Source organism: Bufo gargarizans, chromosome 3, assembly GCF_014858855.1.
Source record: "Bufo gargarizans isolate SCDJY-AF-19 chromosome 3, ASM1485885v1, whole genome shotgun sequence".
Taxonomy (NCBI): Eukaryota; Metazoa; Chordata; class Amphibia; order Anura; family Bufonidae; genus Bufo; species Bufo gargarizans.
In genome coordinates this window covers 57,461,229-57,480,571 of record NC_058082.1, presented here as the reverse complement: position 1 = coordinate 57,480,571, position 19,343 = coordinate 57,461,229, and the positions used below count along the sequence as shown (strand labels likewise).

The 19,343-nt window shown below is 43.6% G+C and overlaps 1 long non-coding RNA gene across 1 annotated transcript in view; it reads right to left on the bottom strand.

The window, feature by feature from the left end:
• The window catches only part of LOC122933406, a 217,506-nt gene that overhangs the window by 11,618 nt on the left and 186,545 nt on the right, over positions 1-19,343 (bottom strand). The window contains exons 3-5 of the long non-coding RNA XR_006388429.1: positions 8,784-8,825; positions 6,967-7,091; positions 4,889-5,007 (exon numbers count right to left, since the gene is read on the bottom strand). This is a non-coding gene — a long non-coding RNA (uncharacterized LOC122933406). The remainder of the gene's footprint in view (positions 1-4,888; positions 5,008-6,966; positions 7,092-8,783; positions 8,826-19,343) is intronic.

Below are 19,343 nucleotides of genomic sequence, written 5' to 3'. Positions count from 1 at the left end.
CACTTTGACTAATCCAAGTAAGAGCTGTCCCGGATCATCTATACAGCCATACTAAGTATTAAGGTGTCAAACAGCAACTGCTGCTGACACATAAAAACCGGCACTTACTCCACCAAGGCTAGGAACTTCGGTGAAACGTACCTATTATCCAAGATTCCTTGTACCTTGTTACAGCACACAACGATGATGCAAAGTAGGGATGGAGGTATCTTTAGTTTCCTACTGCAACCTAGACCCGATCCTGCTTGTCTTGCTCTTTTATAGCTCAAATTCCCCCGCTCCAGGTCCAGCAGAAAATCAGTGTAGGGGTCAGTGCAGGGACACTCTTCCAGCCAAAACACTTGTGGTGAGCTTGTGCTAACCAGGCAAAGTAAACCAACAGTAATAAAAAAAGGCAGAGGGGCCCCCCAATACCGGACATGCCATTTAGACAGGTGTGGAACTATTTCTAGAAAAAAGCAGCCATTTTTTGTAATCCTGGGAACCCGTGTAGCCTTTTTTTTTCTTTTATTCCGAAAAAGACTGTGAACAAAACTTTAGACACTTTGAGGGTCATGCACAGAGACAAGATTTTACTATGTTCAGACATAGCACAATGTTTCTGCATTGATATTACAATAAAAGGCCACCATTTAGGACCAGGTTGGCCAAAAGGCGTGATCCGGCACTTTTTGTGTCTTAAGGCCCCCATGCACTGTAGTGTGTTGTAAGCCGAAACAACTTTTTTGGTGGGAACAGATGACAATCTAAAGTGTGTGTGTGTGTAGCTTCCAACCCTCCTCCCGACAAAAGGAATGGGTAAATTTGATTTTTTGCCCTGTCCATTCTTTTCTACCTGGAGATAAGACAAGAGGTGTCTGACAACATACTTCTCCTTCTCCTACACTCTCTGCCATGCACAGGAACAGCCATGGGTCCCTTAAAGCAAATATTTTTTTGTGAAGCCAGTTGCAGTGAAGCAACAAGGTCACAGGGCCCCTTTTAGTGATGTAGTCGATGGCACCCAGGTTTAGGAATGCCAGAGTGGTGTAGGGTGGCCTAAATGTCCCCTAATGTTGGTGCACATGTCACGGTGCTCCTACCTAGATAATCTGGAACCCAGGCGTTGTCGTCCGAAGCAGAGCAAATAGGGGGAATAATCAAGGGATTTGAAGAAATAAATTGAGTCCAGACCTTGTGATGAAGTTCAATAACAGATTTACTTGATTAAACGTTTCTCCAACAGTTTCAGGCTTTGTCTTGGTTCCCAGCAGGTGTTAGCATTAACTGTGGAAGGCAAACAAACTCAACTCTGCTACATCTGTTGCTTTCTGGCTCTGCTGTGCTGACAAGCTTACTGAATAACTTTGCTTTTTTCTTTATGCTGCAACTTCTCTCTGTAGTATGTCTCTAGAATAATACTAGGGAATCTATACCCCCTGGCTTCAGAGGCTTCGGCCTTTGGCCTCTGTGTCCAGCAGAGCTGAAGGTGCTCTAGCTGGCTTAGGCAGGACATGTCCAGCAGGGACATGGACCTGCTTCCTTCCCAAAGCAGGGGGTACTCTCCACTGACCTCTAACTAACTAAACTCCACCTTAGAGGGAGAGAAGAGAATGGAAAGAAGGTTCCATTCTCTGCAAATGTAGTCTGCCATGCTTTCTGCCACCTTCTGGTGAACCAGGTACATTACATGAACATTAACAGCATAGAAATAGCAATGCACATAGTAGTGAACTGAAATAAATGCATAAGATGACACTGTTAGCCCATAGAACACAGAAGCGGGGTGCAGAGTGGTAATGGCACTCTGGGTCATTACATCTCCACTGAACTGAACGTGTATGTGTATGGGGGAGTCAGGAGAAACGGCTAATGAAAGTGTATGGACACCTTCAACATGACTATCTCTCAGTTTCATCCCAACCGTTTAGGGGTTTTCCCACCACAATGTTTAATGACCTGTTGAAAGGACAGATCATAAAACATTGATCACTGGCGTTTTAACCACTGAACATCCACTTTTCTAAGAACAGGCCGATTTCAGGCCCATACATCACGGGAAGAGCAGGCTGGAATGAAATGAGCAGGCCATCATTTTGTAGTTCTATTGCTCCCATTCATTTGATTTAGGCTACATGCACACAACAGTTGTTTTTTGCGGTCCGCAAATAGCGGATCCGTGTTCCTGTTATTTTTTTACATCCACTCCCGTTCCGCTTGTCCGCAGATTTTGTAGGTTGTGTTTCCGTGTGTCTTCCGAGTTTTTTTTGCGGACCGCAAAAAAAAAACCTGAAGACTTTAATTCTTGAAATTTAAATATCACCACCCAAGATACAGGTATATATGCTGGTCATCAGTGTTTGGTGGCCATTTTCTGCAGTCTTTCCCGGCTGCAGAGTGTGGTTTGATTCCTTGGCTTTCAGTTCATAGGATTCGTGTGGCTTTTGTCTTGTTTTGACCATGGCAGAAGATTCTGAGTAAGAGGCCATAGCGTACTGGCTTTTTACTAGGCAACGTGGACAGCAGTCCCCTCGGCTGGACGACGAACCAAGTAGAAAGCGGCAATTTTGGGTCCATCTTATTATTTCCGAACGGTACAGGAAAGACCACTTCCATTCCCTCTACACTGATCTTCATGAGCATCCTGATAAGTTCTGGTCGTTCTGTTGGATGTCAGTGTCTACCTTTGATTGCTTGCTGTCGTCTCTACGTACTGTCCTTACCTTCATGGACACCAATATGAGGCGCAGCATTTCTCCTGAGGAAAGGCTCATCATCACGCTAAGGTAAGCAGTATGTTATGTTATTGCTACCAGTAATGGCTAGGGCGTTTTTCATTATTTCCAAGGTTAGTTAAGTGCCTGATTTTACACCTGTGGTAATGTAAACGGAACTTACTCTGCTTTGGCCCCTATTTCTGTGTGTGATATTTTCGGCAAATAGATTGTAATTCAAATATCTATATGCCTTTTATTTTTTAAATCGTTGGGCCACGCCAACATCATTTGGCTTGAATGTTCATATCATCCTGCCTTGGCCCTCCATTATGGATGAGAATGGCCTGACCACACTAGTTGATAAAAATCCTGTCAGAGTACGGGCCGAAACAACATTTGTGTAGTAGTGTTTAGCTGTGTTAGAAAAGTATTTTTGTCCGCAACTGTGTTCAAAAACGCGACATTGAATGGTTAGTCTTTTGGTCAACTAACATCTCTATTAAAGTATGCATTTTTTTATGTTTGTTTTTTTACACAGATTCTTGGCAACTGGGAACTTATTTGCATCACTGCATTTTGAGTTTCTTTTGGGAACCTCAACGATTTCTCGGATTGTCCGTCACACTTGTCATGTCATCTGGACTCAACTCCGAGAGACGGTGATGCCACAGCCCAAGGTGGAGGATTGGCTTCGGATCGCTGATGGCTTCGATGAATGAGCGCAGTTTCCTAACTGCATTGGGGCACTGGATGGCAAGCACATTCGTGTTAAGAAGCCGCCTCACTCTGGCAGCCGATTCTTCAATTATAAACAATATTTTTCGGCTTTGGCTGATAATAACTACCGGTTTATAATGGTTGATATTGGTGCCTATGGAAGCACTTTAGATGCTTGCATCTTTAGTGCTTTTAGATTGGTTGACATGAAGCCGTTCACCCAGTTTTCCCTGCCCTCGCCCAGAAGACTGCCCGGATATGCAGGTTCGCCTGCTCCATTTGTCATCGTGGCTGATGAAGGGTTTACATTGACTCCCCATGTTATGCGGCCCTTCCCCAGATGCGGTTTGGATGTCAGGTCCGTTTTTCTCTTCATTCTGGGATCCATACAGATGGATCCGGAGAATGCTACCCTGGTGATTCAAGCTTGTATTATTTTACACAACTTCACCAGGATGCAGAATCCTTTCTCTGCTGTTGACCAGAACCAATATCCCACATCATCTGGTGTGGGTTTGGATCTCACTCTGCATAGACGACCTGGTACTGCAGGCATTACAGTTCGGGACAGGCAGACTTTTTCAGCTGCCCTGAGGGGGCGGTGCCATGGCAGTTAGATGCTATTCGTGGTGGGGTTTAAAATCTTCAAGGCTTGTTAGTTTCTTTTTTTCTTTTCTAGATAGTTTCTTGATTGTATGTTGTAGTTGAGTGTAGGGACTCACAAGATCATGAGGACCCTTGACGTGGGTTTGTGGGCAGAGGTTTTTGGCCATTAAAAGCTAAATACATTCAGAGTAAATTGTCTCATCAAGCTTTTCAAAGTGTACTCACTCATAAATCATGAAATCCATTAGCTTTTTAGGGCCAATAACCTTCAAATATCTCATGTTTCAAATTTTTCCGGTATGAAGTATTGCAATCATTAAAGTAAGAATGCATTATTGATTGTGTGTGTCTATCTTTTATGTTCCCATGTGTGTGTCAATTACTAGTTTACTTTATTGTCAAGCAACAACAACACCAAATTAAGTATAACATATTATTTTACTATCAATGGTCCAAAGAAAAAAAATCCAAGAAAACAAACAGGTAATTCTATTTGTGTATATAAAGGGATAGGCCCTATAACATTGCTTGCAATACTTTTTCCCAAAATGATATACTATATTATTAAACAAGTGGGTTATGAGCCCAAAAAAAATCCAACACCCAAAAACTAGGCATTCTAGTTAGAACCAATCAAAGAATTAAAGAGACCAGAGATGGTCAAACGGCGTACCTCCAGCTGTTGGAAAACTACAACTACCACAACGACCTCCTGTAGACCGATAGCTGTAGCCAGTGCAGTCATGCTGGTAGTTGTAGTTTCCCAACATCTGTAGGGCCACAAGTTGGCCATCCCTGAAATATACAAATAGTGGACATGACCAACAGTTTGTCAAACATGTGTGTGCAATAGTAGTAACAACACTTACGCCCTTAATTCCATGACTGGTGTAAGGAAACACAATTGTTTCGTGTACAAATAGGGCCCTTTTCAGTTCCCGCCGGTATTAATCGCAACAACTGGTCCAGCGCGTTTTTGTTTGTTTGACTGTGAAAACATCCATAATAAAAACATTGAATAAGTTGATTTTTGCCCAAAAATCTAACAAACATTTCACATAACATCAAATGATGAGGCCAAACTGGGAAAACTTAACATACATGATCAAAAGAAGCTAAGAAAAAGGACATAGTACTATAGGGGCAAAATCAATAAGAGGCTGCATGCAGCCTATATATCAGTCAAAGATATCCATATGCCGCTCAATGGCACTACATGTTCCAGGCATGTCCCAGTGTGAGTTATGTCTGTGTATAGGCATTGGCACATACACTGTCACCTGAACAGGCCAAACGCCACAGCAGAAAAACATTGTCATTTGCTGAAAGTCTGAACAGGTGTGGCGAACAGCAGCGTTTGAAAACGTACAGGAACATTCAATGCATATGAAAATACACACAAGGGCTATGTTGGACAGTATGGCCCAAGGGATACTAATGTGTACCACATGGCTGATAAAGGTTAATATTGTGAATAGGCCTTTTTCCAATATAATAATCTGTTTGGAAAGGGAACATATGTCTCCTTATGAATTCTAACAGGTCCACATGTGTCACAAACTACTAACAGCCGCACGCTGTGTCTAGATCAGCACTGTGTGCTGTCGCTAATGTCCAGACTTGCATTTAACATGTCTGTCTTAACACCTTTCTATACACAGAAGGAAATACTATCAGGCCCAGGGATAAACAGAAGTATGTGCACAAAACTGACCCTTATATTGCCACATGAGACTATTGCACATGAAAGCAGGAAGAACACAGGGCAGGAAAAGAAGGCAAGGGACACAAAACCACATAGCTTCCACTAACCTAAATTGGCACAACCTTTTTTGTCTGCTCGGTCCCATTCGCCTCTTCGGGTGACTTTCTCCCATGACGCATCTTTTTTCACCTTGTCATGGTAGATATTGGTCCTTGTGTCCCAGAGCAATGAGTTTCTCCACATTCCACCGTGCCATTATGGAAGGAGCACTTGCCCAAAAACTCTCCAGGTTATTGTCTGGCAAGGATCGGAACGGAGGCCGTAAAAAAACACTGCCGTGTGCATGTAGCCTTAGTTTGGAGATTATGGCCATGCATGATCTAAAACTTGCCCATTCAGGGGACAGGTGAGTAGGATTTATAATATATCCTATAAATAAGTTCAAAAATAATATGGTGGAAAAAATGAATGAAAATCCCAGTTCACGTGTCCCACTATGGCATCAGGACCCCTTGTATGAGCTAGAATGGAAAACCACTCTGTAAGCTAGTAGCTTTCCATACATTAGGTGGTCAGCTAATTGTCTAAATGGGGGACATGTAATATTATACAGTATACTATAAATGCATGCCTCCCAAGTGTCCCTATTTTGGAGGGACAGTCCCTTTTTTTGACTCAAGTCCCTCTGTCCCTCTTTGATCCTTAAATGTCCCTTTTTTTGACCTGTGGAATTTATGCTTAAATGTGCATTAATACATTTACTAAATTGCTCCTTACTAAACTATCGGTATGGTTTCTACTTAGATATTAGACAATATTTTTATTATTTGTTGCAATTTTACCTTAAAATATCCATATTCCGATTATTTACGTGCTAATATTTAACTGGATATTGAAGTGCAAGAAAATAAATTTTCCCTGGGGCTCCACGTGCTGTAAAAAAATAAAGGAACTTACACTCACATAACCGATCCCCAGCTGCTGCCGTTCTGAAGGTTTCAGTAATTATGCTTTGGCCGGAGTGAGAGGAGTATCCTAAAATTAGGCGCTATGCGTGCCATTATATATTGTCACTCTTTGCGATTTTCACAAGTTGGGATGTATGTAAATGTGTGACCAGAAAAAAGACATCTACTGGCCAATTCAGCTGTGTGCACAAGGGTGCCAGGAGCCATATTTGCTGCAATTAGCTGCAATCTGAAACTAATTGTCTAATTTGAATTACATTTGCTTTATCCTTACCTTTTACATGCTGCAATGGCTTTATAATCATATGAAATGTGACAAATGTGATATTAGGCAAGGTCATCATAAGACTGTCTGCACCCGCTCCTCTGTGATGATCAGCCGGAACCATCTGTCCTTGTCTAACAACAAAAAAGATATTTTATCGCCCGTTTTAATAAAATATCAAACAGTTGTCAGAGTCGCTCGTCATTCTCGATTCTCAGGGTGTTAGTCACTTTATTAACAACGCTTGATGGTATTCATATTAGACTTACGTAAACTTATATTACCATCATTTAAAAAGCATTTTCACTGTCTTGTAAAATTTTAACTTTATGGCAGGAACTGCGAGTTGGTGTAATTCACGCCTACACAGCACACAGCAGAGATGGGGGCGAGGACAGGCAGCGATGTGCTATACAGACCTGTAAGCAGGGCAAGTGTAACACCCCAGAGTTGTGTTACTAAACGATTTTACCCCGCTACAACCTGCTAAGAGCATTAATATTGTCATTTGATGTGATTTTGCTCATGTCTTCACAACTGTGCATATAAAACCATTTTAAATGTAATCTTTTCCTTGCAATGTTTCAGGTCTACCAGCAGGTGGCAGCATCATTGGTAGGGATAGTTTTAATGTTATGGCCGTTCAGAGTGGAACGATCCTGTTCTGTTCTGCCCCCCTGCTTAAGGGAAGTGGAGTTTCCCACATCCTGCAGCAAGGGAGGACAAAAAACAGTTAGATCCAGTTCTAGCTCTCCCTGCATTGGGGAAGACCTTGCTGTCTTGTTTCGTCCTGAGATTTGAAATTCCCAGTCTGAGCTTTGCAGCTCAGCTGGACGAAACCAAGCAGAAAGTTGCAGACAACTTCAGCTCCAGGAAGAAACCATACCCTGTGAAGATAACTGTGAGTAGAGACCAGAGACCCAGGAGAAGCCATATTCCTCCACAGCTAGTCAGTCCCCAGACAGCAGAAGATAGAAAGTGCAGAAGCCAAATTCCTGCCACAGTTTAGAGCTAACAAGCAGACGTCCTTTACTGCAAGCTCCAGGTACATGATAGGACAGAAGATATATTCCTGCCATACATTGCCAATACCTGCTGGGACCAAAGACTAATGCTGTATCTTGCTTGGATGAAAGCTAGAACCAGTAAAGACAAGTTTGAACTTTATCCAAGGTCTGGATCTCAATTACTGCTGAAAATTCCTCTATTACTCCTACTAGCACCACACTCATTTAATTGCAAGTGAGCCAGGATCCAGGAGTCCAGCCGTACCCAGGTAGGAGACACTGTTGACACCATTACCACTACCATACAGAGACATTACACCACTCTGGCATTCCTAACCTGGTATGTGAGTTACAACACCTTAAAGAACCCTGTGTTAGTACCCTGTGCGCGCTGCAATTGGCGCCACAAACAAACTATAGATTATTAAACCCATATCCTGACCCACTGCATAATTTGTCGTCCGTGTAACCGTACCAACGGTCCGGCTCATTGCACAAGGAAAGGCTGCGATCTACTATGTACACCTGTGAGTGGTGTGAGGACAGGCAGCAACATGCTATACAGAGCTGTGAGTGGTGTGAGGACAGGCAGCAACGTGCTATACAGACATGTAATCGGAGTGAGGACAGGTAGCTATGTGCTATACAGACCTGTTAGCGGAATGAGAACAAGCAGCGATGTGCTATACAGACCTGTGAGCGGAGCGAGGACAGGCAGGGATATGTTATACAGACCTGTGAGCGGAGCGAGGACAGGCAGGGATATGCTATATAGACCTGTGAGTGGAGCGAGGATAGGCAGTGATGTGCTATACATACCTGTGAGCAGAGCGAGGACAGGCAGCGACGTGCTATACAGACCTGTAAACAGAGCAATTTAAATTTTGCACTGCTAACTTAAAGCATAAATAACTTGTTCATTTTATTCTGCAGGCCAGTGTTATAACAGTGATACCAAATATGTGTCAGGATTTTTCTTTGTGTTTTACTATTTTTATAAAAAAAAAAAAAAAATGTGTTATTTTGTTTCCATAGTCTCAGTACCTTATCGATTTCATTTTCCATCAGGGGAGCCAGGGCCTGCTATTTTCAGGATGAGCTGATGTTTTCATTGGTACCATTTTGATGTATATACAATTTTTTGACCACTTTTTTTTATATTTTTATTCTGACATGTTTTTTTCTAGTTTTACAGCATTCACCTTTGGAAGGGACTTATTGGCCTAATTGGCCTTAATAAATTGCAGATATCTGTTATGTCTATTTTTTTCTACTTCTTTCCATAAAAATATTTTATTGTAATGTTTTTGTGTGTTTTTTAACTAATTAATTTAACTAATTTAAAAATAGTATTACATTCTTTAGTCAACCCCCCCCCCCCTTCCCTGATGAGGTTTGAACTTCTAATAGACTATTCGCTGGTTTAATACAATGCAATGCTTCTGTTTTTGTCACAGATGATGTTGCAGAAAGCTGGAACTTATAAATAAACATCTGACTGGCTTGATCCCAAACTAAGGAGCATATGGGTGAGCCCTATAAAACCTCTAGAGCTCTCCCTGACTGCTATGCCCATGCAAGGGTCTCTATGGTAGACGATTGCATGCCCACGTACCTAATACTGTGTGACACCTGAAAACCCTATAATAATGAGGGGACACGACCAACGGCTCCCTGCACTTAATACGGACGGAGTCAGGGTCACCTAGAATCAAGCCAGCAAGGAAACACAAATAAAGGAAAAAGACTTATCTGAAGAAACAGCAGCCTCCAGCAGTAACCACCTCATCCAGGAAGTAGTATAAACCGCAAAGTGAGGCAGTATGGGAGGGAATATAAAGGGAGACAATTAGTCTAAATAGGTGACACCTGGGAGAAGGAAAGGAGATGACAAAGTGAAACCAAAACAAAGAACGTCATGCAAGAGGTAGAGAAGAACGTCTGCCAGACCTTCTCACAGAACTGGCGGTGACAGTTTTACAGTGTATTGTTACTGTCAGTATTGCACTGACATTTAGCTTATTTGACCCCAACAGTTGTTATGCCTCCTGCTGTCATAGTGGCCCATCGGCATCCCACAAGTATGACATGGTGAAAGAATGATGGCAAGGTCTGGTCCGATATTCGTGGTACCGTCGAATCTTGACCTCTGTGAAGTACTATTAGCTCTTTTAGATATAAGAAGACCAGCACCGATGAAAGAAGACTCGCGTCCAGTCTTCTTAGTTTCCAAGAAATTCTGCTTCTGCCTTAGACCTTTTATTGGGTTAACCCGGCCCTCCATGGCACATGGTCGCCCAATAATATTACAGATGGCGAGCTATAAGGACAGTACGTCGTAACAATAGCAGCTAAAGGGGGGAGAAAACCAGCGAGATATTGGTTTTACAAATAAAGCCGGCAAAGTTTGAGTAAGTGCAAACTATATTTCAACTTTTTTAAAATCTTTGTGGTACTAATAACTGCTATTATTTATCTGTGTTAGCTCCTATTGTTAGCGACGCTCACTAAAGAGCCTACTTCTTGCTCTTACAATTTTAGATATAAGGAGGAGAAATTAATTGTATTAATTGGGTAGGATCTGGAGGCATTGGTTGGGGATCCATATATTGGTTTAGAGGGTTAAAAAGTTGCTTCTGGGGTAAGTATAAAGGGTCTTTGTTTGTCCATGTGTCAGTAAAATCCTTCTCTTTGTTTGAGTGGCTGGAAGCGTGGGGGAAGGGGAGCCATTTTTGTCACATTGTTTTGTCCATGTGTTTGTAAAATCCTTCCCTTTGAATGGCTGGAAGCGTGGGGGAGAGTCATTTTTGTCACATTGTTCGGCTAGCCTGGTAGGATCAATTCAGAGTTGGGAAAACCATCCACCCGATCTGAATTGAAAAACAGGATAAAAATCAATTTTAAATTGAATTTCACAGTTTTTAACCATTTATTTCCCCTATTTTTGGTTCTTTGCTAGTATCTGGTTAAGTGAGCAGCCCCCATTTTAGGGCAGCCCATGTGGAACTGTTGTTGTTTTGTCGCTCATGTGACCCAGCGCAGAAAGCAAGGCTTTGTTTGAATTCAGGGGGTGGGAATAGCGGTGTGGGCTCACTTCCTACAACCTTTTTTTTTACTTTTTAGTCATTTTAATGCAGCGAATTCCTTTTAATTTAGATTTTTACAAATTTTGGGGATTTTTACTTATCTGTTTTTCTTTATTTTTGTGTTTTTATCAAATTTCGGACATCTTTGAAGTAAATTTTTTTTACTGGATCCACTAAACCCGGGCCTACTGAAACACAACCAGTACCCGAGTTAAGTAAGTCCCCAACTGTCACTTCCACCTCCACTGCTGACAGGGTCGCTTCTGACACTGCCAGCCCTTCCCAAACCATTTCTCAACCCCTCTTTCCTGTCCCTCAATCATCTCCGGCACCCACTCCTTCTAAATCTCCTCCCTCTGTTTCTAACCTATAACCTACAAACAACCTGTGAGTCTAGAGGGATCGACACCAGATTGAAAAATTGAGTGGACTGCATCAATGAACTCAAAGCCTCCCAAACGACCACAACTCCCAAACTGTATCCCAACCTTGGGGGACCTCAGATTGGATGGGCCTGTGAGTGAGGTGTTATATCTTAGTCCTCACATGAAGCCTCAATCTCCCAGATGTGCACCCGACTGTTTGCATAACCCTCAGTCTAAAGCCTATCCAGTATGGGTACAGCAGTATGAAGGACCACCCAACGCACAAGGTGAGCGTGTATAAAAGGAGAGGGTAATGTGGCATGTCCCTTTAACCCCTGCAGAAATCAATCCTGGCTGAGTTACCGGACTATGTTCTGCCAGAACCAGTTTAGTTATGGCATGAGTGGGAGATTCTGTAGGCCTAGGTGGGCCCGGAGGTAGCCAGTGTCATTATAGCAGGTTGTGACATCACCACCCACGAGCGGGCCACCTCAGGAGGTAAGGAGTTTTGTATAGCTCTTAAATCCACACCTCCAGAACTATATGGTGCTAATTCAACCTTAGATATGATGAAGTTAAATCAAAACCCAGATGAAGAGTGTGCTTGTTTCTGGCAGCGCCTGAAACAGGCTGCACTGGACGCGGACCTCGAGGTCGATCCTGATGTACCACACGATGGCACGAAGGTCACTCCCACCCATCTCTTGCTCAGGGCCAAATTCTTGGAGGGCATCAATACCAAGTTTTGGGACTGGTTACTCCTAGCCAGACCCGAATACAGTGATATGTCCATGTCTGCAATTTTGTCCACTCTCTCCGCTATAGAGAGAGAGATTGATAAAAGAAAGCAGGATAAGGCGGCTAAGGTCCTTGTATCACAGGACCCTGAGAGAGAATAGAAGAGAAGGGATGCTCGGAAGCAAAGGTTTAGTAACTACAAGTGCCATAACTGTGGTCGAGAGGGCCACATCCAAAAGCACTGCCCGAAGCTTGTCGATAAACCAGGAGGCAGATGGCAGTTTATCCCAGACAACCCTTCCAAGCCTGTCATAGGAATGGTAGGTCATGCCTGTGAGTCATCATAGGGCATCGGCAAATTGGTGTCAGCACATAACTTTTCTCTCGAGGAACTAAAACACCCTCTCCCTTGCCTCATTGACACCGGTGCAGCCAGAACTGTTTTGAGATCTCAGTATCTTTGAGGCAAGTTTTCCCTCTCTGGGGAGAGCACGCCAACAGTAGGTCTCACAGGTCAGACGTTGTCATTACAGACCACCAAACCACTCCATTGCAGATTGGGTCAGCACACGAAAGCTATCCAGTCAGTAATAGTCTCGGATTACGTTCCCATCAACTTGCTGTGGACAGACATATTATCAAAAATTCAGGCGGTCATTCAGTACACTCCAATGGGTGTTGTGGTGAGTAGTGCACTGAAGAAAGATTGTGTACCATGATAGCTTTATCCTACTGAGCCAACATGTTTTCTGGAGTTGGATGTATTGGCAGAGATTGATCCCAAAATCTGGGCAGTTGACAAATACAATGTTGCCACCGACTACAGTCAACATTAGGCCAGGGAGTGTTTTGGAACCAACTTTTAACACCTTCCCACTAATATAAAATATAACTTTTATTACTTTTCTTTAAAATTAAGCTCTGATCAAGCACAGACCCCGTGGATCAAATATACAGATACATATGGCACACTCATTGTCTCAGAACCATATACACATTTGTTTATATGAGATTACTCACGGTTTGTTGATATAACCCAGCATGGTAGTTGCTTGAAATTTGCAAAGAGGGTCTCCATAGGCAGGTACCTCGGGATATAGACAGAAGGCTCTGTAGGTTATTCTTCCAAGATGCAAATGGGGGGCCAGGATAAAAAGATATAGTCACCTAAATTCTTATATTCTCCCTATATGTCCCTTCCCTAAGCTTCTGCCCAGGGACACCCCTTAATGGTAGGGGTTCCCTGTCCTTGTGCCTTGTCTATAAAACCCTGTTAAACCCTAGAGTCTAATGGGATATAAGACAAACATGGTTAAATGGCCCGCTGAGTATATAGTTTTAGTGTACCACTAAAACACCAGTAAATATTGGTAGATATATGACAAAAAGATGGATCCCACCAGTAAATATTGGTAGATATATGACAAATAAATGTATCCCGACGCAGCATTTCCCCAGTCCGTGATTTAGAGACCAGATCGTCAGGGGATGTATATTGGATTATATATACTTAGCTAGAATCTCACGATAAAGATTTTCACATTGGTGTCCATCAATCAGGAGCCACTTGGAGACTTGAGCAAAGATGCAGGCTTCTGAGATGTCAGGTGTCTCAATGCTAACTTCAATATTAGCACCTTATATATCTTCTCCTCCCAATTAGTCACTTCCCCCCACTTCCTCCTGTGATACTTTCAGAATAAAATCCTAAAAAAAACTTCCCTCTTATTCCCATAGCATAATAGAGGGCCCCAAACACTAATTTCCATTCACACTCCACCACTACATGCTTCGATTTTTCATAATTGGGATCTCCAAAGCACCCTGTAAGTTTTGGAACGCCGTTGTGGAACGCAAATGCGTTCCACAGATCGGAAGTTCGATCACCTCCGTGCGCTCCAAGGACCAGAAGTTCCAATACCGGAAATGTAACTGCGTTCCACTTAGTTCTAATATATACTCCCCCTTATGTTTATACACCGCCGAGGCAGCTTTATGTTGTTGAATCAGGGAGTATTTTGCCCCGACTTCCAAAATACCCCTTGAGCGTGGCCCAAATTGACAGTCTGAAAATCCAGGTAGACCATTATCTACAGATAGGGGTCCTTGCACCAATGAAATCACCCTGTAACACCCTGCTTTTCCCAGTGGCCAAAAAGACAGCCAAAGGCCAGTAAACGACATACTGACTAGTAAATGACCTGAGAGCTGTAAACAAGATCATCATCAGCAACGCTCCCATGGTGCCCAACCCACACACTCTACTGGCCTCAATACCACCATTGATCTAACAAATGCTTTTTTTTGGTACCACTGGATCCCCAGTGCCAATACCTTTTTGCCTTTTCATTCCAGGGTCAACAACTTACTTGGACACGTCTCTCTCAGGGGTTAGTGACCAGTCCCTATGAATATAGCTGCAAATTAAAAATCGTTTTGGATCAGTGGACCCCGATGAATCCAGAGGTGACGTTGCTACAGTATGTGGACGACTTGCTAATTTGCTGTCCCACTTCAGAGGATTGTTATCAACATACTGTGTCACTGCTCAACTACCTGGCGGCAACAGGAAGCAAGGCGAGTAAAGAAAAACAACAGTTTTGCAGGGAGAAAGTTATATTTTTGGGGCACTGTATCTCTCAAGGAACCCGACACCTGACCACCCAGAGAGTCCAGACTCTGAAAGACCTGCGGAGACCAAAAAACCACCGGCAACTGAGGGCTGTCCTCAGACTGGTCAACTACTGCAGGGACTGGATACCAAACATCCCTTCTAAACTGGATCCCCTCTACAAGCTGACATCTAAAATACTGTCCCAAATTTCAGACAACGACTGGTCGATCCTCCAGGATCTGACCCAAGAACTCTCTAAAACACCGGCCTTAGGTCTGATCAACTATGACCTACCCTTTTACCTTTTTTGCTACGAAAGCAAGGGCCACGTGACAGAAGTACTGACCCAACTACATGGGTCCAGATACCGACCCATCATGTACCTGTCAACTGCCTTAGACCCAGTTATCCAAGGGTCACCAGGTTGTCTAAGGGCTGTGGCCACCTGCGCTGTACTAGAACAGAAAGTTGGCGACATAGTTCTGGACTCCCCTCTCACACTCTATACTCCCCATTCAGTGCAAGAGATCCTGAACCAAGTCCAAACTAAACAACTCTCCGCAGCCAGATTGACCAAGTACGCGGTAGCCCTCTTGACTCCTACCAACTTGACGATTAGACGGTGCACCATTTTGAATCTGTCTTCTCTTCTTCCTGTTACCAAGGACGAAGAGAAGGGAAGGGATAGTGGTGCTAACGACCGGCTCAAATCTTTTCTCAAATTTTGAAGCAGGTGACCACGTCGAAGAACATAACGACTGCCTTTCTCTGGTGGAACTCGAGTCAGCAGCTATCAGTCCGGTGAAGGAGACACCAATCCCACACGCCAAAAATATTTTCGACGATGGTTCCATGTATTACACCCCAGAGGATAAGAGACACACCGGGTATGCGGTGACAATGGTTAGCGAAGTGGTGGAAAAAGGCTCTTTGAGCTCACACATGTCAGCACAGGAGGCAGAGCTGTAGGTGTAGGCAAGGGCATACGAGCTCCATCGAGGCCGGAGGAATAATGTCTATACGGATTCGAGATATGCTTTTGGGATAGCTTATGACTTTGGGCCTATCTGGAAGGCAAGAGGGTTTCTGACCAGTTCAGGTAAGCCAGTAAAGCACGCAGAACTGATTGATAGGTTGTTCATTGCCTTTAACCTGCCACACAAAATGGCCATTTTGAAGGTTAAGGCCCATACTACGGAGACGACCATGGAGGCTACTGGGAATGCCTTGGCAGATCGGGCTGCTAAGGAGGGTGCTTTGGATCCAGGGGGTGGGACCCTAATGCTTGCAATCCATTCTGATGTACAGTTAGAGGAGTTTAAAAAACTGCAGTCTCAGGCAGAGATGCAGGAAAAGAGGAGATGGACGGCATTGGGGGCCATCCTGGGACACGATGATATTTAGGCATTGACGGCAAATGGTGCCTGTCAAAGTCACTTTTTTCAAAGATGGCCCACTCATCCCATTACCCTGGGAACCTGTCAAAAGTGGCTATGTGTGCACAGGTGGAGGAGCATTATATTGCACCTGGGTTCTGCACTGTGGCCACCAGGTTTGCAGCATCTTGCCTGGTGTGTGCTCTGCACACAACACCGGTAGGACTGTAAAGCCACCAGATTATCCTTTCCAGCAAATCCAGATAGACTACATTATGTTAACATGGACTGGGCCGTATGAGCACATCCTGGTCCGTGTAGACATGTTCTCTGGTTAGCCTGAAGTGTGTCCGTCAAATGCACCAATGCCACAACCACCGCAAAAAAGATCCTGTCCGAGATTGTGTGCCGTTGGGGCCTGCCTGAGACTATCGAGTCGACTTGCGGCTCTCTCTTCACCGGGCAGATCTTTGCAGAGGTATGTAAAGCTCTCCACATCAACCAGGGTTTACACACTCCGTATCATCCTCAGAGCAGCGGTAAGGTTGAGCGTCTTAATGGGATCATTAAGAACCGGATTTCACAAATTATGGCTGACACTTTGAAACCATGGCCTGAATGTCTCTGTATTGCTCTTTATTCCATCAGGAGTGCCCCCAGGAAACCTGATGAGTTATCACCCTATGAGGTCTTGTTTGGAAGCCCTCCTAAGACAGGATTATACTACCCCCAACAGCTGTCATCTCTACATTCTCAGCTGACAGGGTATGTGCAGTTTCTGTAAAGGGAGCTTTAAAAGGTCCACCACCAGGTCTGAGAGTCTATCCCGGACCCCGACTCAATAACCGGTGTTCATTCTACCCAACCAGGTGATTAGGTTGTCTACAAGAAACATCAGAGGATGGGACTAGAACCGAGATATCTTGGACCATTCCAGATACAGCTGACGATGCCAACCTCACTGAAGCTCGAAGGAGGAGACAACTGGGTCCACAAGCTGCTGAACCATAGGCCAGAATGAGGTGTATCATTTTTACTATCTTTCTTAGCTTTGTGTATTTTATCAATGGTAATAATTATAAGCATCCTAATCTATTGTTTGAAATGCACCTCCAATTAGCTAAGGTAGCGAATAGGACCAATTGCTGGTTATGCTCGAAACAACCTTCTAGCCACTACACCCTGGCTATGGTGGCAGTTAATGCCATATACAGTGGCGGAAATAATTATTTGACCCCTCACTGATTTTGTAAGTTTGTCCAATGACAAAGAAATGAAAAGTCTCAGAACAGTATCATTTCAATGGTAGGTTTATTGTAACAGTGGCAGATAGCACATCAAAAGGAAAATCGAAAAAATAACTTTAAATAAAAGATAGCAACTGATTTGCATTTCATTGAGTGAAATAAGTATTTGAACCCTTTAACCAAAAAAGACTTAATACTTGGTGGAAAAACCCTTGTTTGCAAGCACAGAGGTCAAACGTTTCTTGTAATTGATGACCAAGTTTGCGCACATTTTAGGAGGAATGTTGGTCCACTCCTCTTTGCAGATCATCTCTAAATCCCTAAGGTTTCGAGGCTGTCTCTGTGCAACTCTGAGCTTGAGCTCCCTCCATAGGTTTTCGATTGGATTAAGGTCCGGAGACTGACTAGGCCACTCCATGACCTTAATGTGCTTCTTCTTGAGCCACTCCTTTGTTGCTTTTGCTGTATGTTTTGGGTCATTGTCGTGCTGGAACACCCATCCACGACCCATTTTCAGTTTCCTGGCAGAGGGAAGGAGGTTGTCGCTCAGGATTTCACGATACATGGCTCCGTCCATTTTCCCGTTTATGCGAATAAGTTGTCCTGTGCCCTTAGCAGAAAAACACCCCCAAAGCAAAATGTTTCCACCCCCATGCTTGACGGTGGGGACGGTGTTTTGGGGGTCATAGGCAGCATTTTTCTTCCTCCAAACACAGCGAGTTGAGTTAATGCCAAAGAGCTCTATTTTGGTCTCATCAGACCACAGCACCTTCTCCCAGTCACTCTCTGAATCATTCAGGTGTTCATTGGCAAACTTCAGACGGGCCTGCACATGTGCCTTCCTGAGCAGGGGGACCTTGCGAGCCCTGCAGGATTTTAATCCATTGCGGTGTAATGTGTTTCCAATGGTTTTCTTGGTGACTGTGGTCCCTGCTAATTTGAGGTCATTAACTAACTCCTCCCGTGTAGTTCTAGGATGCTTTTTCACCTTTCTCAGAACCATTGACACCCCACGAGGTGAGATCTTGCGTGGAGCCCCAGAGCGAGGTCGATTGATGGTCATTTTGTGCTCCTTCCATTTTCGAACAATCGCACCAACAGTTGTCACCTTCTCTCCCAGCTTCTTGCTAATGGTTTTGTAGCCCATTACAGCCTTGTGCAGGTCTACAATTTTGTCTCTGACATCCTTGGACAGCTCTTTGGTCTTTCCCATGTTGGAGAGTTTGGAGTCTGCTTGATTGATTGATTCTGTGGACAGGTGTCTTTTATACAGGTGACTAGTTAAGACAGGTGTCCTTAATGAGGGTGACTAATTGAGTAGAAGTGTCTAACCACTCTGTGGGAGCCAGAACTCTTAATGGTTGGTAGGGGTTCAAATACTTATTTCACTCAATGAAATGCAAATCAGTTGCTATCTTTTATTTAAAGTTATTTTTTCGATTTTCCTTTTGATGTGCTATCTGCCACTGTTACAATAAACCTACCATTGAAATGATACTGTTCTGAGACTTTTCATTTCTTTGTCATTGGACAAACTTACAAAATCAGTGAGGGGTCAAATAATTATTTCCGCCACTGTATGATGTCCATATTGGCATGAAAAAGTACGAGAAGCTTGCCAAAACCACTAGAAGACATTTGTCTATAGAGTTTAACGACACATTCCTGGAAGGGAACATCAGCTATAGTTTTAATGTTAGCTCTGATTCCTGCTTATTGTTGGAAAAACCTATATGGCTATCAGGAAAGTTAGGCAGTCCCCAGATGTGCTTCAACCTTAAGTTTGGCACAGAGAGTAAATTCATAGGGGCCACTACCTCTGAGACAGGTATAACAGTCAACCTGACAAATGAAACTCTTAAGCTATTCAATGATACTAATAGGCCAGACTACATCTGCTGGAAGGAATGCTGTGATGTACAGGCCAAGTGAACAATCCCCCAATCCATCATG